At 32.7% G+C, this 24,349-nt stretch overlaps 1 protein-coding gene across 3 annotated transcripts in view; it reads left to right on the forward strand.

The window, feature by feature from the left end:
- LOC145293753 (uncharacterized) overlaps window positions 1–14,776 on the forward strand; it is a 72,014-nt gene extending 57,238 nt beyond the window's left edge. For all 3 annotated transcript variants that reach the window (XR_013869760.1, XR_013869761.1, XR_013869762.1), the window contains exon 2: window positions 13,156–14,776. The gene's annotated coding sequence lies outside the window, so the exon portion shown is untranslated. The remainder of the gene's footprint in view (window positions 1–13,155) is intronic.
- The last annotated feature ends 9,573 nt before the right edge of the window (window positions 14,777–24,349 follow it).

Consider the following 24,349-nt stretch of genomic DNA (forward strand, 5'->3'; position numbering starts at 1 on the left):
TCTTGACCTTAAAAAATAGTGTGCATTATCCCTAGGTTGGAGACCATCATCATGTCAGATTTGGTTATGACATCTTTTTTTGTACATAGTCGTCACCACTTATCAAGGTCAAGAGGTCACTCGAGGATAAGGGTTAAAGAATGTACGGTAGAAATTGGACGATATAGTAATTGTTAATAATGGAAATTCGGTAAATTTGTTAACTTATATGGAACGGTTCATCAAAAACTTGTTTACGTTAGACTTGAAGACAACTATATTGTAGTCAGCTGGAAAGCAGGAAAACGGAAGATAATTTCACGGGCGTGCAGTTCTAAGAAAGAAGCTTTGTTCATGGAATCTACGTTTAGGTTTAGGCACATATAAAGAGTGGGGGAAATTAGTGACAATGTTTTCTGTTAGATGGGTGTTTCTTGCGAAAGTCTGGCGAGGGGCGGCATAGAATGGAGCTCAGCCGAGAAATTGCTATGAAAATAACGATAAAGCAGAGACAAACTCGCGACATCTTTTCTTTTAGAAAGAGGTTGATCGCTTTAGAGTTGTGAGCTCTAGGAGAGTATATATACATAGGCTATGGCGCCCTTTGACCTTTACCTTGAAAAATTGTGTGCACCTTCCTTAGGTAATGGACCATCATCATGCCAGGTTTGGTCATGATCGGTCTAATAGTGTGAAAGTTGTACACACAGACATACACATACGAACGCTACTACTTTGTATATATATATATATAGATATAGGATTACATAAAAGTCACTTTGTGTATGTGAGTTTCTTCCTTATAGGTTCCGAAACTGCCGAATATATCTTTTGTAAATTTCAGATAAAGCTAATTTATATGTCTGGCAGTGTTCTTAGATATGTTTTGTGCAGAAATTGATCTGATATGTATCGAAAACCTTTTTTAAAAAAATCAGATCTTAAAAGTAGATTTTTCTCTTATAAATGAAAAAAAATTATTTTTTACAAGGGAATATTTTTATTTACACCAGTCAAGGGAGATAATAACATTTCTACAAACCATTTTTTTTTCTTTAAAAAAACAAGAATAGATTCATTATCATCTCGAGATATAGCCTAGTGGTAAAGCATTCGACTACAGATCGAACGATCCCTAGGTTCAAGCCCGGGTGTATCTCACCTTTTCATTATATGTTTTTTCTTAATACTGAGTTCAATTTACAATAAAATAAAAGGTACTATTTAAAATCGCTGTAAATCAATTCTTAAACATTAATCAGAAATTATTTTCTAGAGCATTCATCGTCAAGACTAAACAACATATGACCTTAAACTGTAAACAAACACAGACGGGATTTGATGAACGATATTACCATTATTATTTTTTTTTTCTTGCGAATTAGTCCACTGGGAAATTATTCCCCGTAATATATAATATTCAATAGAGGTTTGATTCTATATTACATAGGCAATCTGCATGAAATAAAATATCATGTTTAAGCGTATTATACCACCAGGCAATGCCGGGTTGCCAGCTAGTATATCTATATATTATATATATATATATATATATATATATATATATATATATATATATATATATATATATGTGTGTGTGTGTGTGTGTGTGTGTGTGTGTATATATTATATATATATATATATATATATATGTGGGGGGGGTTCAACAGCTGTCTTGTTTTTAAATCTCAAAAACAGCCACATGGTAAGCAGCTGATGATCCCCGTTTTCTATTTACAAAATTTTAGTTAAGGTTTTCTCTTTTCATCCTTATGTAGTTAAATCCTGTTTTAAAATGGAAGACTTTTGCGAAATCGGCTTATGCAAATGCTAAGTCTATTCCTATTTAACAATTTTAGTTAAGGCCTATATTTCTTTCCATCCATATATAAATGAATTCTCTTTAATGATTATAAACTTTTTAGAAATCGGATTATGTAGATGCTTAGTCTGCGATAGGTTAAAATTATTTTTTTTCCTTCCGGGAATCTAAACTGCATTCTTTATTTTTAATCTTGCATTTTTTTTTATTCAAGGCTTCTTTAGACTATATTTATATATATATATACATATATATATATATATATATATATATATATATATATATATATATATATATATCAGAAAGTTTTGATGAAATCATTCATCGGTACCATCGGTTACTGAAGAGAGCTTGATAGTGGGACCTAAAACGGTTCCCTATTAACAGGTTTTTAACCGACGCTACCAATAAAAATATAATACGCTCTTGCTTTTGGAATTTCTGCTGATATCCTTTTTTGGAATTTTTGCTGATATCCTTTTTTTTCTAATGTAACTATATATATATATATATATATATATATATATATATATGTGTGTGTGTGTGTGTGTGTGTGTTGTGTCTGCACAAATAATTAACAAGAACACGAAAGTAAAGGTATACAATAATATATTAGGAAGAAAAGTTATATACATATTTACATGTCTTCAGATATACTTCAGTTAGAGATATTCTGGCAGGTGGCGTGTTGCATGTCTTACTGGAGGCAGCATAAGCGTCTTACCTATTTGACGGTCGTTGCCGGACTCCCCCGGTATTGGTGATTGATACCTTTATATATCTCACTCACCCGCCTATGTTAATTAGTAGGCGTTTCCACAACAATATATATATAAATGCAACTTTGTCTCGTTCCTTAAAGACTCAGAAACGTCCGAACAGATTTTCTCTAAAATTTACAGAACTTTAGTGGTTAAGTCTGGGAGTGATCTTAGTTAAGTTTTGTCTAAGAATAACTTGGATAATTCCCGATAATCGATAATCAAAACCGTTATTTTAATTCATCCATCATCGGTAAAGCCATTTTTCGATGTCATCGCTTAGCAACAGTGATAGAACAACGGGCCCTGAAAGTTCTACTGTGGGTAAGCTGATAGAGTGTTTTTTTTGTTTGTTTGTTCTTTTTTTTTTGTAAACTCCGCACATAAATTTTTGAATTTTTTTTTTTCATGACGTGGTCTGTACATTCAAACCCTGCACGTAAATTTCTTAATTTTTTTTTTTTCGTTTACTGGAAAGCAGTTTAAATAGAATAATTTAATAAAAGTAACAGAAAGTTCTCTAGATGTTACAAGAAAACGGGACCTTTTCTTGTAAGTAAGAAAAACATTAGATAAGTAAAAATGAGATTAGGTAGACCGAGATTCGAACCTTGTAAGCAAGGTTCAGAAATAGGTGCAGAAATAGGGTCGGAAATGGAATGTAAAATTCGCATTGTTCAATTTAATATAAAATAGTAGATATGTTTGAGTAAAAGGAATTTTGATTGTTCAATTCTTTTTTATGAAAACTGAATTAAAATAACGTCAGTTAGAAGAACGAACAATAGAAAATTTAAAACATATTGAAAAATAAGTTAGGTCGAAAAATAGGCAGAAATGGTTTGGATATGTGCGAACCATGCATGTTTAAGCCACGTGAGTTCAGGCCACGTGGGTCGAGCACGTTTTTGGGCATGTGCATGACGTCATAGCAAAAAATGAATTCTCAATATAGTTTGCTAGTTTTAGAGAGACAGGGGAGAGTCGAGTTAGAGACCGAGCTGACATTGTCAGAAAAGCAGGGTCCCCCTTTGGTAGCGAAGGGTTAGAAAGTTTTAATCATGCAGTCGGCTTTGAATTCCTGGAACCATCATCATTGCAACCAGCCGAATGTAATAAAAGAACACATCATCTTTTGTAGCTACGTCTTCGTGTTGTGCCATTCTTCAACAATTAAAGGTAATGTGAAACATCCTTTATATAAACATTGTGTCCACTCATCGTTATAATGAACTTTGTGTATAAACCATCTACGTAATGTATCCCCCTCTCTATCTAAGTAATGACTGTCCCCTTCTGTGTCATAAGAACTAATAACCCTCCTCTCTACAATATATGATATAAGAACCACAGACAGGAAAATGTATAAATGTCGTTCTCCCTCTCTTCTTCTCCCCCTTATCAAAATACATGTCCGCTGTCTCTAGTAAATATGAATGTCCCATCCTATCTCTTTAAAAGATCCCAACTATGCAACATAGAGAGAATAGTAGAATAACATATTTTGGACTAAGTTATTGCATGGAGGCATGTGAAGCTTCCTCCCGGGCGATTTTACGAATCTGGATGACAATAAAAATATAGGAGTGTGGAATATTCGTTGATTATCATTCAATCCCGGACAACATCGTGTCTCCCTGGTAGTATATATATATATATATATATATATATATATAATAAATGCCACAGCCAAACAACGTCGCAGCTCACAAGAGCCATGACAGTCAACGAACCGGAAGTCCAAGACTCGAGTTTCGCCCTCATTTGGGCTCATCAGTTAGACACATCCGAGCTCAGGATTCGAAACCCTGCACGTAAATTTCTTAAATTTCTAACTGATGAGCCCAAATGAGGGCGAAACTCGAGTCTTGACTGTCATGGCTCTTGTGAGCTGCGACGTTGTTTGGCTGTGAAATTTATTATACAATCTCTCACATTCTGAAAATCATATATATATATATATATATATATATATATATATGTATGTATATATATATGTATGTGTGTGTGTGTGTGTGTGTGTGTGTGTGTGTGTGTGTGTTCCATGCCTTCGCCTGAGAAACAATAAACAAAAAGAGCGTGTACTCATGACCATGACGGAACGTCGTCTTGAATTTCCACACGGAAATCATTGAGATGTAAAAAAAAAAAATCATTCGTTTAGAAACGTTCACGATTAAATTACACTTTTAATCCGTGTCGCACTTCCAGTTAAATTATACTTGTCTAGGGAAAAGCGGATCGCAGTAATCAAGTGACTTTTTTATAATTTGGCACCAGCAGTTGAGTCCGGATAGAGGCAATGTAGTCGCGAATTCTTTTTTTTTTTTTTGTCTCGACCTCAAAAGCAAGACTTTAGATCCTTCCTGTAATTATCTGTTCCCTGTTAACCGCAGTATAATGGTAATCCTGTGCAGTTCTAGGAGGTCCGTATAAATATTATGTTTTAATTCATACAGACCGAAATCTAAAGACAGTTTATCAAGTATGATCACCATTAGACTAGACACGATCTTTAAAAAGTGTTTTCAAACCTACTTATTCTTAAAATAAAAACTCGGTCTTGTTTCACGGTCGCGCATGCGTATTCGTGAAACAGTTGACAAACAAATAAAAATGCAATGACTCCTAAGTACCAATTTTTCAATTTGGACTCCTTAAGAGTCCGTTATTTCTGTATGAAAACCGATTAAAAAGTTTTCCACATGTCCGATAATCCTACATACCAAATTTAAAGCTCGCTGATCAAAAATTCGTTGAGTGTTCTCACACACAGACATTCGTTGAGAATTGTCCTCGCCCACAAATATTCTCAAATTTTCTCATATGTATTTATGTATACATACAAAATTTAAAATTTTAGCAATTTAAAGATAAAACAAATAGTTAAATAATAGAAAATCTGCTGTTTATATTATTATTGGAATACAAAATTCAAAATTTAACGGTTTAAGACTGTATCGGACATCTAAACGTCGTACTTTACCCGCATCTTGAGACGGGCCAAGTATTAACCCTTCGCACAGCACGTAAAAAAAATCTAGGTTTTTGCTGAAGGTTCTTTTATGAATCGAAATATCGAATTTAACTTTAAATAAATAAATATATTTATTTATTGAAAAAGATTCTGCATATATATATATATATATATATATATATATATATATATATATCGCTTTAATCACTGGACTCTGAGTTGAAGGGAGCCTTATCTAAATAATCGATTCAGTCGCTGTAGTAGTCAAGCCTAGGCCAATTTCATCATCATCATCATCATCATCATCATCAAGTGGTGTCCTACCTTGTACAGGCATTAACGGCTATGGCTCTCCATCTCTCTCTCTCTCTCTCTCTCTCTCTCTCTCTCTCTTAATCTCTCTCTCTCACTCACTCTCTCACTCACTCTCGAGGCATTCATGAATTCATTGTTGCTCATCATTTTTTATGTTGCCCAGGTATTCAGAGTGTCAACGTATGTTTCTCGCTGTCGTCCTCTGCTTCTTGTACCCACGATCTTATCTTTCCCGTCAAACTAATCTTCTCTATTCCGCTTTTTTCTGTACACATGACTCACGAATCCCATTTTCCTTTTTCGTACTGTTCTTATTAGAGACCTTTCTGTGTTTGCCATGTTCGATAATATAAATCTCACTTGTCTGTTTAAATGTATGCATGTATGTATGTTTGTATGTCTGCTAAAACTTTCGACAAAGGCAACGGATTTTCACGAGATCGGCAGCGTTTTGAAGCTCGACCATTCAGACAACAAATATCGAAAAAATAATCAAAAACATTAATTCCTTCACCCTCAGCTGAGCACTTTTCTACACGGAGGGGTCGCGTTGTTCGCCGACATTTTCAAAAATCATCACCTCTTTTCGAATGACTAGCCTTAATTTAAACCTACGTTACTTCAGGTTTAGCAATGGCCGCAACAGCAAAGACATCATGTTTTTAACGTTCTTTTCCTCTTTCGCGATACGGTTTCGAGCCTGCCTGCTTGCTTGCTTACTACCACTTTTTTTCCAAACATCCGGGCAACACAGAAGACCCAGTCTAGTCTATAATATAATGAGCAAAAATCTGTTTAAATGTATGTATGTATGTATGTATGTATGTATGTATGTATGTCTGGCAAACACTTTCGAGAGAGGCGACGGACTTTCACGATATCGGTATCATTTTGAAGCTCGAAGATTGCACGTTCGAGCCGAGATGTCGGATATATTTTTTTTCGATGTTTAAAGTTTTAATATTGAAACAGGGTTATTTATGCCATTTTTACGTGCGTTCTTTTGTATTTTTCCATCACGTCTGCTGCATTTTTGTTTGTGTTTTTCAGGTTTTTTTACTTTAAAATGTTTTTTTTCCAAGTAGAATGAAATGAGAATTTCTTCATTATCTTATTCTTCTCCTATAATATAAAGTTTAAATGTATGTATGTATGTATGTATGTATGTATGTATGTATGTATGTATGTTAGATCACCGAAGTTAACCAACTTGAACCTGGCTAGTACCAGATGGGTGACCGTTATGGGAATTCTAGGGGCTGTATGTGCTTTCCGCTTATCTCGGCATTGTTTCCAGTCGTCCTGAACCTCCACTTGCTATTGGTATTCAACAATGTTGACTCAGGAGAGGTATGGTTGAGATTGCGCAACTCTTGCCACAATAATATCACGCGCAGGCACTCTTTTAAGGGTACCCATAGTCTGTGAAAACTGAAGGAAGCCATGTATGTATGTATGTATGTATGTATGTATTTATGCATGCATGTATGTATGTATGTACGTATGTATGTATGTATGTATGTATGTATGTATGTATGTATGTATGTATGTATGACAAATACTTTCGAGAGAGGCGACGGATTTTCACGAGATCGGTATCATTTTTAAGTTCGATCTTTCAGAGGACAAATATTGAACAATAGGCTTAAAACATAAATCCTTTTACCCTCAACTGGGCAGTTTTCTACAAGGAGGGTCGTTTTTTGGAGGTTTTTTAGTCGCCATTTTTGCAAGTTAACGTATTGGTTGGATTGACTTCACTTAATTTCAACGTTCCAAACTTCTGGTCGTGTCATGGAGTAGAGGTAAGACAACAGATTTTCGTTTACTTTTTACGCCTTCGCGTTGCGGGTTCGAGTTTGCCCGCCTACTACCACTTCTTTTTTTTATTTTGCTCAGCACACACCTCTAAACACCCGGGCAACTCCGGGCACCCAGGCTAGTCTATAGTCTAAGGCAAAATGTATGTGCGTATGTTTGTATGCCTGCCAAAAACTTTCGATACACGCGACGAACACTGACAAAATAGGTATCGTTTGAAAGCTCGCACTCTCGGACGATAAAAATCCGAAAATTGACGAAAAACATAATTCTTTTACCGTCAAGTGGACCGTTTTTACAAGAAGATGTCACTTTTTTCGTTGACATTTTTGAAAAATCACTTACGCCTTGCAATGATTAAGTTTAATTTAAATTGCGGAAACGTTGTATATCACGGTGGCCGCTGTGATTTACAGTTAGCTTTTTTTTCACTTCCTTTTTTTCTTAGCGTTACAGGTTCGAGCCTACCTTCCTGCTTACTACATTTTTTTATTGCGAGTACTCTCTGCTATTTTCATTTTTCTTAGTGGGTTAGCTATTTTTCTTTTTAGAGCTCTGTTAATCAATTATTTATTTATTTTATTTTATCGCTTGCATAGGTACTCGCTGCCTTTTCTTTTAGGGGGTTTTGAAACATTTTTTAGGGCTCCTTACCATTAAACCTCTCCACACTCGGGCAACCCCAGTTACCCCCTCTAGTCTTATATACTGGAAATATGTGACAGATTTCTATAAGGATATTGGAGATAAATATATTCTGACACATGGACAAATACTTTTACAGTTTTAACAAATGGCTACAATGATATCTCAGGGGCTCTCCATTTGTGTTGAACGTCCACAGAATTCCCAGTAGTAATATATTACATATGAAAACGGAATCTCCACATGTCCCGCTAGTAATGATTAATGCGTTTGCTTCATGGGGGTAGCATGCTCTTGTTCCCTCAGCCATGACCGGATAGAGGTTCAAAGTAATTCGCAATTGTATTTTTAGGTCGCCCACACTGAGGATTGGTTTAAGGCTCCAAAATTGTCCGCAAGGACCCGTGGCGCAGTGGTTGGAGTACTTAGAAAAATCAATTGTAAAAAAGTGATATTCTCCTGAAGGTTCAATCCTCGGTGTGAGCGACCGAAAAATGCAATTGCGAATGTTCAAAACAGCTTAACAAAATACAAAGTGAACTATTATAAAATAAAACCGGATGAAGGTATTGCATGGCAGTATTGAACGTGACCATCCATTTTACCTCCATTCCCCCACATTACTCTAGTGTTTTTGCGATTGCTTTAGATATGTGTCCATTCGTTTTCCCCTTGTGTCTGTTATAGAGCGTGGTGTCATCACCAAATAAACCCTTCTCAGAGATAATTTTATCCGGTAGATCATTTATCAATATTAGGAATAATAAAGGTCCAATGATCGATCCCTATTGTTTAGTTGTACAACCTGGGTCTTCTCTTATTTAAGAAGGATTTAATTGTGCTAAGTGTTCGCCCAGTGATACCGTATGATCTGATTTTCCTGAGAAGACCATCGTGCTATACCCTGTCATAAGCCTTAGATATATCTAGGGCTACTGCCATTCCCTGCTTTGTCCAGTGTATGTTATATACAATATATCTGCTACAGCTTGCCTAAATTCATATTATATATAATGTTCCAAGCTGATCTACCCATTTTAGGAATAATGGACTTACCCAAAGACTATACATATAGTTACATATAACACCATGACAGGTATGTCTAAAATATATTTTTGCTAATATAATATTTTGTTAATCATATAAATATGTTTATCTTGATTATTACCGGCTTACAAGAAAACAACACTGGCGACGAGGAATTCAAAGCTTACATCGCTGCACTAGATAAAACACAGACACAGACACAGACACGGACACACACGTATACAAATTACTATTAGTATATTAAGCGATGCTCTTTGTGTAAACAAATTGAGCTTAGGTATTTGGACAATGTCAAAACACTGTAAATTCACTGTCCGCATAGCAGCAGCCGAATAGCGCAACGGTTATTGAGGCGGTCGGTTTTCGATCCTGGCTTGAGGTTGTTGCTTGTCTAGCCACACTGATGAGCTGCGAAACAGTACTGTATGTGAATGACTTGCTCATTGAGGACCACGTGCGGTTCACGCAGTCTTCAAGTCTTCTACGCTACTGTAACGACACTTGCACGCCTTGCTCGCACCATGCGTACAGATGCTGTAGTCCAACGGATTCAAATCTGGTGATTACGATGGCCAAAAATCCTTCGACCAAAAATTGATGTTTTCCTTCAACCAGTCCTGAACGATTTGGCCGGTGTGCGATGGTGCCCCATTTTGTTGGAAGACATAATCGGACTTTTTGACGACCCTCTTGATCCAAGGAAATAGTCTTGTCTCGAGGACATGTTTATAGTCTCGGCGCTAAGCACACTGGGGACATCTTCTCTCCATTTGAAGAAACAACTCCAAATATCATAACTAACGCCGGGTGTTTTGTCGTGAAGAAATTACGCACTTCAGAGACATTTTGACCGAAGGACACTACTTTGTCATTCTGTTTATTTAGGACAGGATCGACGGTGAAGGTTTTCTCATTCGAAAAATGGCTTTTGATGTTGTTGAGAAGCTTTTTGCTGCATTCAAGGCACTTCTTTTTTACCCCAGGGGTTTTCTTCTTATTTTGGAGCTCTTTCCATCTTCTAATTTACCAGCCTTCTGACATTGGACCCTGGGTTCCCCTTCATATTACCGATATGTGTCATTTTAAGGGTTGGAGTGTTCTCGAACGCCTTTTTAATCGTCTTGGTTTTTATAACTCGGATTCTTCGTTTGCGGGGGCGATCCTTGGTTTCTCCATTGGCTAAACGGCATGCAACTCTATGCAGCGTCATATGACTCGCATTTAAGAACTTTGCAGTGTTTGTTATTTTATGGGACGCACGCAGCAGAGCAGCAATTTCAATTCTTTTGCTTCCATTTTGATTGCGATATCAAATAATTGTACAATAAATGCTAATATCACTTTATTAAAGCACGAACTTTAATCTGTAATACAGAAACAAAAATTAGATATGAAAATATTAATTTAAACCCAAAATACACAAGTGTAACAGGACTTTTGACAAGCATGGTATATATATATATATATATATATATATATATATATATATATATATATATATATATATATAACTATATATATATATAGTTATATATATATATTTATATATATAGTTATATATATATATTTATATATATATATATTTATATATATATATATATTCGGTATATGTATATATATATATATATATGTATATATATGTATATATACATGTATGTATATATGTATATATATGTATATGCATATATATATATATGTATATATATGTATATATATGTATAGACATATATGTATATATATGTATATATGTATATATATATGTATATATATGTATATATATATGTATATATGTATATATATATGTATAAAGATACACATATATATGTATATATATGCACATATGTATATATATATATATATATATATATATATATATATATATAATTGTTTCAATTTCATCATACATATTGAAATCAATTGCGCCTCTTTTTTGCCGTTTGAATTAAACGCTAATGCGTTGTAACATTTAAAATATACAAAATAAATAAATACATTCTTCTTCCACAAACGGCTAAAATAATCCATGGAAACTCTTTCGAACATTGTTGCAAGGAATGAACGCTGTCTACTTAACAAATTTCCAGTTTTTTTTTCTAACGTCTTTCATTTCATTTCGATACCTTTTTTGACCAAAGGCGGAGGACCGCTTGGAATATGAAAATAAAATATTAAATACAAAAATTAACATCGTTTTCATGCTTCCAAAAACCTCATAACCTTGAAATCGCTCTCTCTCTCTCTCTCTCTCTCTCTCTATATATATATATATATATATATATATATATATATATATATATATATATATATATATAAGAACAGAGATGTAAAGTAGAAATTCATAAAAGTTTTTATTATTCGGCAGAAATTATATATATATATATGTATATAAATATATATATATATATATATATATATATATATATATATATATATAGTCATCCGCATAAAGTACTGTTTCGCTGTTTCACAATTCATCAGTGCGGCTAAGTTAAACATATCCTTTGCATCGGAATAATGAAGTAGTTTTTTATTCGCATCACACAAAGCATATTGTCAATGAAAATTATTATCAAAGAGTAACGAGCTTATAAGGAAGTAATCTGCTTCTGCAGTCGGGCAGCAAGATATTTGTTTAAATTACATTTACATTCTTACATATTGGTACCGTCAGGAAAACAGAGAGCATAGGACGTACTCCAAAGGCATGCAATCCAAGGAAAGAAGCCATTAGAGTAGAAATATTTTCGGCATCCGGAGAGCTCAACAATCAAGGGGTAATATTTTCCTGTTAGTCGGAGTTATTCACGTTGAGAGGGTACAAATTTCGTAATTCTTTGGAGCACATCCTGTGGAAGTACTTGTCAAACAATTACAGGGAGGCAATATTGACAGGGGCTAGAGCTTTGTAGATAGGACGCATTATTATAAAGAGAAGGAGGATAAGGTTTGGTGAACCAGTCCAAGTTTTACAACAATGCATATGGGCGATTAGTGGCTGTATAGATATATAGGATGTTGGTACTGGGAGGTTACCATATTTGCGGTAGACTTAGTAGTATCTTTTATGTATTAATGTTGTCCAAGTGTGTGCGTATAAGTGTCGTCTACGTTCATGTACGTTTATATTACAGTTCGTGTCGTCTCTAGAGTGTGTAGTGCATGTTAGGGTTGCGGAGTCGGTTGGTAAAAGTTCGACTCCGACTCCTTGAATTCCTAGGATGGTGACTCCGACTCCGATTCCTTTGATATCTTTGACTCCAAACTCCGACTTCGACTCCCGACTCCGACTCCGACTCCGACTCTTACTTCCGACTCCTTGACCTTCATGGTGAAATCTATTTTACTGATTCATATACCAGCATCCCACACCTATTCAGCAAACATTTTATAATTACTTTTCATGTATATTATTTTTTTTACTTTTAACATTCACTTATATGATAAATATATTCACATATACACTCAACCAGCTTTATAGAATAAGTTAAGATAGCAAATGGATAAAAGAATTTACAATTAAAAACAAAGCGATAAGAAAAGTTAATATGAAATTTTATTATGCTACCAGTTCAAAAGGGAATACAATACTATTATTGTTAATATTTGGAATAGGGAAACCTCTTTAGGCCATGGCATTTCGAAGCCAAACGATTCCAAACGCTTCAGCGTTCCAAAAGTCATGCCTCTACTTTTTTCTGCCAGCATGGATCAGAGGATATTAAAATTGTATTGTAATGATGACTGAACTTATGCATTCATAATTTGAAAGTTTCATCTCTCTGTTGTAGATATTGACAAAAAAGAACCCCTCTGCCATGGACATGCCTCAGATGTGCCACTGAATTCCTCCATGTAGAAAAATTGAACCGATCAACATCCACTGGCGCCTGTTGAACCTTTACGAAACCGACGCAGTTTATGCCAGCACAGCTAGGAGATGAGTTCGTCAATTTCAGACTGGCGAGAGAAATGTGAGTGACAAAGTGCGCTCGGGACTTTTACGACCAAGACATCAAAAGCAACTAGGAAACTGCATTAAGCATGGTGGTGACTATGTAGAAAAATAAGTTCTTTATTGCCACTTTTTTCCAGGGATAGCGTTTATTGTGGCCTGGTAGACCAACACAAGACCTACCTTTAAAAACTTGTTGTCTACAGGTTTTCATGTGTGCTGTAAACGAATATCGCATTTCGATTTTCCGCAAATAAGTATTTTCTCTTGTATTAAGCAAAAATATGCGGACACTTGCTCGTACAACAATGGCCACCACTTATAACATTGCATTGCTTAATACCCGAAAAAATACTTATTTGCAGAAAATTTAAATGCGATATTTGTTTTCAGCACACCCGCAAACCTCTAGCAAACAAGTTTTTTAAGGTAGGCTTTGTGTTGGTCTATCAGGCCATATTTACCAAAATAAAAACTACCCCTAAAATAATAACAGACGCCCCAATCCAAAAAAAAGTTTGCTTTAAAGTGGGTGTCCATTTGATGTTAAATTAATATGGAAAAGTGATACCCCACTTTTTGAAACTATAATTTCTTCATATCTTAGAATGTACTTACTCGTTTCCTGGGTTTTTAACTATTATTTTCGTTCCAATAGCTCCGAAAACCTTTAATAGTGATAATTTTAAAGGATTGTATGTGGGTGGAAAGATACTGCATTTTTACCAATATTTCAATTATATTCACTTGTTTTTCTTGTTTTGTATATATATATTACAAAATATCTTATATTTCCCCCCAAACCTCTGGTTTGATGGAGGGAAAACTACAATGTACTGCTATGGTATCAAATGATCTAACAGCAAGGGTCAACTTGCTTCCAAATATTTCTCATATGTTATCTCCCCTCACTCTTTTATTTTCATACATAAAGTAAATTTCACAGTGTAATCGTATCCTATTTCTAAAAGAGGGGAGATATAACATATGTGAAATATTTGGAATCAAGTCTCCCCTTGATATTATTTTAGATCATTTGAAACCATAGCAGTAAGTTTTAGTCTCACCCTCCATCAAGGCCAAGGGTTTGGGGGATAGACCGTTATATAATGATTAGATCACTCTGACTGACGTTAAAAACATTTAATAAAATCTATATAATTATTATAACTCAAATGACCTTGAACCGGTGTTGTAACCCAGCATCCGGTTTACGACTTCCGGTTGCACATGCGTACAAGAACACGGATGTCCTTAGAAAAGCGAATATCTTAAATTTATTGAATAAAAAACTTCAAGATATGGGAAGCAAACGCAAAACGTGATTGCAAATAATACGTATAATCATCGACCTGTTTCATATATACGATGTATATTATACTAAATAATCAATGCGACAATAAAACGTATTGTTTTACTGTGTACGTTTTCAGCGTCCCAATTGTTTGTTTGTTGTTTTTTTGTTGTTTTTTTTTTTTTTGCATTTAAATTATCCAAATAAACAATTGTTAATACTTTCAGCTTTTTTTACATCGTTCATTTCCGTATAACGTTTAAGTTATTTTAACGAAATTTTCTTAAAAATAAATCTACTTTAACCCGTTGACAACCATAAGAGTATATTACAATGGCTATTTAACACCGCCGTCCTCTTTTTTTAATTTATTCTCCATTTTTAATACACTTTTTTTTAAACAAATTCATGCAGTTTCTCCTACACTACCAGCATAAATAAAAAAACCCCGAAAATATGTTTTTTTTTAATTGCGTTACAAGTAAATAATCAACGTGACAATAAAACGTATTGTTTTACTGTGTACGTTTTCAGCGTCCACATTGTTTGGGTTCTTTTGCGCTTTTAAATTAAAAGATATATCAAAATTTGAATTTAACTTTAAGTATTATGCTATCTGTTCAGTGCACATTTACTTATAAGTATGGCAAACCACTTATAATTCAATGGCTGTAAGTTTTTAATAAACAATTATAAACAGAACGACTCATAGACATCTATATTCTTTTTCATTTCAATATACTTTCATAAAATTGTTTCTGTTATATCACAAAAAAACAATTTTCTTTGCGTCACAAGTGTCACGCTCATACATTAATTCCATAGCTAATATAACATACTGACCCAACGGGTCAAGGGTAGTCTAGTAAATGTTTAAAATTCAGTCGTATTTCTCGCGGTTAACGGTAGCCGAATGGATATAGTCTTTACTAATGAATCCAGAGATGGTTTTTGTCGCCGGGTTCGACTGGTGTTAATTGTGACACCCTGCACTGAAGATTCTCGAAAGGATGAAACATGAAAGTGTCTGCAGGTATTTGATAATTATTATAATAAATAATTATGTCAGCCCCTTTAAGAAACTCCTTTCTTATCATTGAGCACTTTTAATTGAATTAAAAAGTCGGTCAACTTAGTTCTTATGCGCAGATCGTCATATAATGATTAGATCATTCTGATTGACACTAAAAACATTTAATAAAACAAACGTTTAAAATTCAATAGCATTTCTCGCTGTTAACGGTAGCCAAATGGATACGGTCCTTGCTAATCAAGCCAGAGATGACTTGTGTCGCCGGGTTCGAATCTGGTGTTAATCGTGACATTCTGCATTGAAGATTCCCGAAAAGATTGAAACACTAATGTCTGTAGGTAGTTAATAATTACAATAGTAAATAATTATGTGTGTGTAAGCTCCTCCAACCATTTTGATGGGTAAAGTAATTGCATTAAATTATATTGTTTGCTGCTTATTTAACGTAACGCAAAGGCTTTTCGTCATAAACGAAACAAACGAAGCACTTTAAAAGTTGCGGTTTCTTTTTATATAAAGGCCTGGAGACACAGAAATAAGCGCGATCCCATAACCTTGCAGTAGAATGCAAAACTTTGAATGGTTGTAAGTTTCCCTTCCTCGCGTGGGTGCTAGTAACACTGCACAGAAAAGAAAAACTGTGCCTGTAAATAGGTACAAAGTCAAGCACGATTCTGCGACTGGGTTCGAAATTCCAAACCACAAGTAATTATCAATTTCTACACTGATAATTGCGTAAGCATGAAACACCAGTGCCAGTAGTAATAAAGTAATTGTTAATATTTATTGAAGAAATATAAAAGTAATATATACATATTTTTGTACTCAATTGAAACTTATAAGAACCTTTTTTAATTTTGGTATTTTAATTTGTCTTGCCTGATGAACTTTAATATGATTGAAACGGTCTGCTAATCGTAGCAAGATATGACTGTATTTACATAAAGAATAATATATATATATGCATATATATATATATATATATATACTAGCAAAAATACCTGTCGTTGACTGGGCTCAAAGACAGCCTACAGAAAATAGACGCTTATTTATGAAAGTATGATAGGTTATGAAAAGAAAGGGTTGTAAAGAGATGGCTTCGAATTTGGAGGTATCAAAACCAAAGCAAATTATGATGAAAGTAAAAATAAAATAGATAAACCCCATAATTGATTATACCATACCTGTTCACACTGAAACACTTATCACAATATTCTGTGGATTTATATTAAAAAACCTTGTTAAACGTTGTGACATATTTCCATTCTATGGCGGTCAGGTGCGAACGAACACCCCATAATTTTATTATACCATATTTTTCAAACTAAAACATAATTATCAAAGTATACTTACGTAGATAGATATGAAAAGTCTTTATTTAAGTTTGTGCCTATTTCCATTCTATGGAGGCCAGGCGCGAACGCAGAATCCACAATTTTATTATACCATCACTATTTAAATTAAAACATTCTTATCAAAGTATTCTTATGTGCATCTATATCAAAAACACTTGTAAACGTTTTTTTTTTTTAATTTTTAAATTTTTTATTTCCATACTTTGTGGACCAGGCGCGATCGCAGACTCCACAATTTTAATGAACCACTGTTCTGCCAGATCAAACATACCCATTCCTGTGTCTCGATACATCTTCTATCATTATATGTAATCAGTTTTTTTAAATAGTCAACCATATAGGCGCCTATTCGTGACCAGACACACACACACATTCAGCTTTATATATATATATATATATATATATATATATATATATATATATATATATATATATATATATATAATTGTGTGTGTGCGCGTGTGGGAAGAGAAAGGCGTAGAGCGGGAAAGAGTTATGTATCAATTATTATTTTGCCCGACACATTTTAAGTTTACAACTAAGCAAATGTACACTTATACAAACATACATGTAATAGATATTCTTTTTATGCATATATATAAAGCATACTAATATACACATATATATATATGCATATATATGTGAGTGTGTGTGTGTGCGTGTGTGTGTGCGTATGTATATATATGTATATGTGGTGCATATGTATTTATATTGTATAAATAAACATACGAGCAGTAAAATATACGCGCTTGTATATATATATATATATATATATATATATATATATATATATGCTGAGACATATTTACTATTATATATATATATATATATATATATATAGAGAGAGAGAGAGAGAGAGAGAGAGAGAGAGAGAGAGAGAGCGTGTGTTCGTGCGCGTGTTGAGAGGGGAGATGTCAATTTTATAATTGTGTGCTGGCGTGGTGAGCACTGGTGCGGCGATTCGCCTTATCTCTTGATTGGTCTAATCTAATCTTATCTGCCAAATCTACTCGGCATCGTTCGAGTTGTCGACAGTGTTAGACCGAGGGCGCAGGTGCGTGAAAAGGGAACACCCACCCTTGGCACGCACCCCCGACAGACACGACGGCCGACATTAACGCCAATAAAAAAAACCTCGTATTACAAACAAACAAAAAAATACCGAATTATTTACTTACAAAATGCTTTCACCAGACAAGTGCCCGCGAGAGTTGTCGTGCAAAAACCAACTAAATACGTTTTAATATATATATATATATATATATATATATATATATATATATATATATACCAAAATCCGGGCAAACTTAATCGAGACAGCAGATCTTGTGCAAATAAAGGACTCGATACCCTGTTAGATAGAGCTATGAAAATAATCTAAACATTTAATACGACTAACGTAAATGAAACTACGGTGGTCTAACGCTTCATCGAGCTTCAGAAATAACAATGAGAATAAATTCGTACAATGCGTTTAAAAAACAACAACAAAATCAGACATAAAAGAACAAAAATAACCCGCCAAACAAACTACAACAACAGCATGACTGGTTGTTCATTACTCCTGTATATAGATTGAAGGACCTACTAAGATCTTCTTACATCCTATGAGGTGAATATTTCATCCCTAATAGTCATGTTCTTTAGCGTGTACCCATGTTATTCAAAAGAAAAATACGTATTTTGATTTTATAAGATCAAGTAGGGGGGTCAAAAATAAAAGTAAATACTTCCCGGGCATTACCGGTCAGCCTGCTAATATATATATATATATATATATATATATATATATATATATATATATATATATATATATGTTTTTAACTCTTTTTCAAAGTGTTTTTTAACATGTTTTATTAAATACTTGTTCTTTATATATATATATATATATATATATATATATATATATATATATGTTTTTTAACATCTTTTATTAAATACTTGTTCTTTATATATATATATATATATATATATATATATATATATATATATATATATATATATATATATATATAAAGAACAAGTATTTAATAAAACATGTGAAAAAACACCTTGAAAAAGAGTTAAAAACTTATTTAATCTGAAAAGGAAACACTAGATAAGTGGATAGTCTTTAATCCGCGGAGTTTCGAAGAAATACTTTCCCTCTCATCAGAGGGTAGGAATTAGCAAACATTGATGAAACTGCAAGTAAATCAAAGCACGTAGTGTTCTTACTTAATAAGCTTTGTAGTTTTCAATTTTTCTAATTGTCTTTCTCGTTTCTCGGTTCAATCTGTGTAAGAAAGTTCCATAGTCGTCTTGGTATATATATATATATTTTTTTTGCTGTTGTTCTTTGCAAGATCTTTCGACTGAGTTTCATCAGTCGTCTTCAGGCAGTTTTGATCATTGTTTCGTTTAAAATCTGGAGGCTTTTATATGCTTCAGTTAAAATGATATTTAAATTTCTAGAACTAGTGAAGCGTCTCGTGTGTAATATATATATATATATATATATATATATATATATATATATATATATATATATATATATATATATATATATATATTCGTTTTTAACGTGTTGGGAACGTGGCTAATATTTGGGTCAAGATCAAAGTGTAGTATATGTTCTTCAGATGCTACACTTCAATTTCTTGTTCTCTGTTAGTGGAAGAGAAATCCTTCACGACTGAGACAATTTTTATTTTTTGTTCCTTTTCTCCACATTAAAAAACGACCCTGGTGTCTGACTCTGTCCCGTGGGGAGGCATTGTAAATAGGAATATAAATGTACAATATGTTTTAAAAGTGTGATTTTTAATATGGTATAGAATTTACATTTTTTATTATATTAATTATTTATAACTTTACATTACAATACATGTATATATATATATATAAATTCGTATTCTTGTCTGTTTGTTTGTTCATAATTTGATTAATGTATACAAAACGTGTATTACCTAAATATTTCATTTATTTCTATATATAGTACGATAATTTGAAAAATATACAATTAAGAGATCACCTTATTTGCATATGACATTAAGATAAATTTATTTTACTAAATGACGGTATTTTAGTTAATGTTTTTAGCGAGAGAATTATTTTATGTATTCTATTTAAAATTGTTATTTAATAAATTTAAAACAACTACTATATTGATAATATATTTAATTTAATTTATTGGAATTAATATTTCGAACAGCGACCATTTTAAAAAAAAACTTTTTAAGAGTTATTTGCCCCTAGACGCTATCCATTAAAAAAAAACGTTTACAAAATATTATTTGGTGATTTCATTAAGTTTCTAGCTGAAAAAATAATCCCGTGTAGACGGAAAAAATGTTTGGCTTTTATTGTTTTTTTTTTGTTGTTTTTTTAATATTCAAAAAAAAAAAACACTTACGAAAAAACTGAAAAGATTTCATTTGTTTGTTTTATTCCTTACAGCAATCGGTAACTTTTTACCACGTAATTCAGCGTCGTTTAATACCTAAAAAAATGAAGATCTACTGCCCTCCCTCTAAATTCCGCAATTTACACTTGTTTTTCACGTTAATTTCATCGATTACAAACTTAATTTTCTAAGTAGAAAGGTAACTTTATACGACGTGACCCAGCGGCGTTTAACCCCTATAAAATTGAGATCTACTTTTTTTCAGCCTAATACATTTAAACAGCCTTTATAAATATTATGAGAAGAAATTATGAAAAAAAAATAAAATAAAATAAAATAACATGTTAGTGTGGGGATCACTTTTCCATATAAATGTAACGTAAAATGAGCATCCACTTTTTTGGCCACGAAGCGTTCAACGAAGCGTTCAGCATTTTTTCAAGTTTTTTAATTGAAAAGGACGACAAAATCTGACAAATACAATTTGTTTTTCTGATTGGGTGGAATTACATTGGAAACATAAAATAACGATAAATTTAATTATTTTTTATGAGACCATTCTCTACTATCACCTAACAGTTTATTAAACAAAACAAAGCCCAAAATATCATAAAACGACAAATAAAAAGCAAATCGAAAAGCCCCCCGCCCTAAAAAAAGCAAATCGAAAATTTCCTTTATTTACAAAAGAAAAAGCCAGTAAAAAAAGTGCCCTTACAAATTGTTTGACAGCCAAAAATTTATAAAAACTATTTATTTTTATATAAAACATTATTAGACCCAAAGGCTGAAATAAAGAAAAAAAAAATGTTTTTTATCATTTTTTTTATCATAGACTAAATATGCATGCCTAACACGTTTACAATTTGCCATTTTTTAGTTTTGCCAAATTAGCATTTTTAAGGCCAAGTTTGGCCTTTTTACGCGATTTCATTACAAAAAAAAATGGCGGCCAAAAACATAGTTCATGAAAGAGCTTAAAAAGGCCAATCTGCTAAACCTTAGAAAGGCCAAATTTTAAAAGCAATATAGCCGCCCCGAATAATAAATATAAATGATAAAAAATAATAAAAATAAAATGTTTTTCGGTTTTATTTCAGCCTTTGGGTCTAACAATATGTTTTATATAAAAATAGTTTTATATTTTTTTGTCTGTCCAATAATTTACGCCGCTAAACTACACATTTACTAAAATAAATGTACGTATTAATGTTTATAAACGTTATTTTTTTTAGGTTCACAAAATCGTGAGTTTTCTTAGGACAGTGATCCCTTCTGCCGAAATATCTGGTGGAGATGGTATCAGATACTTCTTTTGGGGGGCGATTACATTTACATGTTTTTATCCGTTCTTTTACTTTTGAAATTGTTTTGGGGGTATCCACGTTACCCATGATGAAAATGATTAGTATAGCAGGTGTGTTTCAAACGGAACTTCATGTCAACCCAGGCAACACCGGATACCCATCCTAGTATATAGATATACACGTAACTATATGTGTGTATACAAATATTGAATGGCCACTTCAGAATGTTACTATTATTTTCAAAATTTACCTAATTGTTGGTTGTTTGGTTTTATATAAAGCGCTTCCAATATTTTTAATTCTTTAACGTTTGAATCCATATGGAGTATTTTTGTATTTTCGATTAGGACCTTTCTAAACTGAGAATTTAGGCGGCCATGTTGTTTTAGGTGTTGGCAAATTGAGCTTGTGTCGGCAAGGTGTAGTGTCACTCGTCCGGACAATGTATTAGTCGTGTGTCCAATGAAGCTATTGGTGTGGAAGATGTATTCTCCTAAAAGGCATTTGAATTGATAGACTACATTGGTTTCATCGATTGATATAGTTGTCCGGGAAGTGTTGTTTTTAATTATAAGATTAGCAGTTGTATTTTTTTTTTATAGTAAATGATAAATCAGATCTTATTATTGACTGGGGATATCTATCAGCGTATTATATTTCGTAGTACCTTTTCATCTGATTTAAAGTTGTGGTGTGGTTGGTTGCGATAGAATATATTGATGGGGTGGGATTGCTAGCTTGGTTATTATTAGTTTGGTCTAGACTAAATAACCAAAAATAATTTATGTAAATTTTGCAAATACTAGTTACATACTGAAGTGCCTTAGTCCGTGACCATTGAATATATGTATATACACATATAGTTACGTGTATATCTATATATCTGTATTGTAATGTAAAGTTATAGATAATTGATATAATTAAAAACTGTAATTTCTATACTATATTGTAAATCACACTTTTAAAACCATTGTACATTTATTTTAGTCATGTTCCCAACACGTTAAAAACGTATATATATATATATATATATATATATATATATATATATATATACATATATGTGTGTATATATATACATATATATATATATATATATATATATATATATATATATATATATATATATATATATATATGAGCAAACAGTTAATGAAATATGTTAAAAAACACTTTGAAATGAGTTAAAAACATATTAAATTTGAAAAGGAAACACCTTTTCAAATTAAATATGTTTTTAACTCATTTCAAAGTGTTTTTTTTAACATATTTCATTAACTGTTTGCTCATATTATAAGCTCTATTTCCTATTTGGTATTATCGAGCTTTTATATCTGGCTGAGATAAGTTTATAAATATTAATTCTTTAATATTTATAATTTTCTTTAATTTTACCATCTTGGATCATTTTGGTAAATTCAATTGTAATTTTCATTTTATATATATATATATATATATATATATATATATATATGAGACGCTTCACTTGTTCAAGAAATTTAAATATAATTTTAACTGAAGCATATAGAGGATCCAGGTTTAAAACGAACAAAAATCAAAACTGCCTGAAGATGACTGTTGAAAAAGTCAGTCTAAAGTACTTGCAAAGAACAACAAAAGAAATGCACCAAGGCGACTATGGAACTTTCTTACACAGATTTAACCAAGAAATAAGAAAGACAATTAGAAAAATTGAAACACTACAAAGAAAGTTTATTAAGCAAGAGCACTACGTGCTATTTAACAATACTTGTCTGAATGAAAACATGCTACCTAAATAAACAGTATATATATACGTATATATATGCGTGTGTGTGTGTGTGTGTGCATTTGTGTGTGTATTATGTATATATATGCACACACCCTTACACACACACACACACACACATATATATATATATATATATATATATATATATATATATATATATATATATATATATATATATATATATATATATATGATATTTGACATATTAAAGTATATATATTTTGAGGCTTCGAAAATTTCTACCTATTTCTTACAAAGATTCAATAGGAATTAGAATACACCCTACTAAAACCAGATTCTCACAGTTGGTGAATTCCGAAATTCTTATTTAAAATAATTTTCTCAACACGTCACCAGAATCATCAATAGAAGAATGGTCAGCAAAAAGAGGAGCAACGAGAACAACTTTATCTTTAGAAAATGAAATTACGTAAAGATCATTAAATAGATGACGAAATAGCAGACTTGCCAGTATTAACCACACTATTATAGATTTTTCCAATAATTATGAGAACCAACGTTTTGAGATGAAATAGTCATGAATCCTTTGATAGTAGCTAAACGTGGCTTCAGAAATTGCTTTCTTGCAGGCATTGCTATTTGTCCTATGTGATTGTCTTGTAACCTCAGACCATTCCTGATGATACTAATTGAAGTAATGATTGCGAGGGCAATGTCAGAAGCACAAACAGATGAAAACCAGGGACGATAATTAAGTTTGGATTGAAACTGCTGATGAGGAATAAAGCCAGTCAATGATTTTTGCAGCATCATTCGGAAACATATCAAAGGAAGGGCGTCATGGCACGTCACATATAAAGCACGAAGCATATCCCAATAAGCACTCTGAACCACAGTTGAGTGCTCAATGCATTTAGTAAATTT

Source organism: Euprymna scolopes, chromosome 15 (assembly GCF_053919585.1).
Source record: "Euprymna scolopes isolate OS-2025 chromosome 15, ASM5391958v1, whole genome shotgun sequence".
NCBI classification, from domain to species: domain Eukaryota; kingdom Metazoa; phylum Mollusca; class Cephalopoda; order Sepiida; family Sepiolidae; genus Euprymna; species Euprymna scolopes.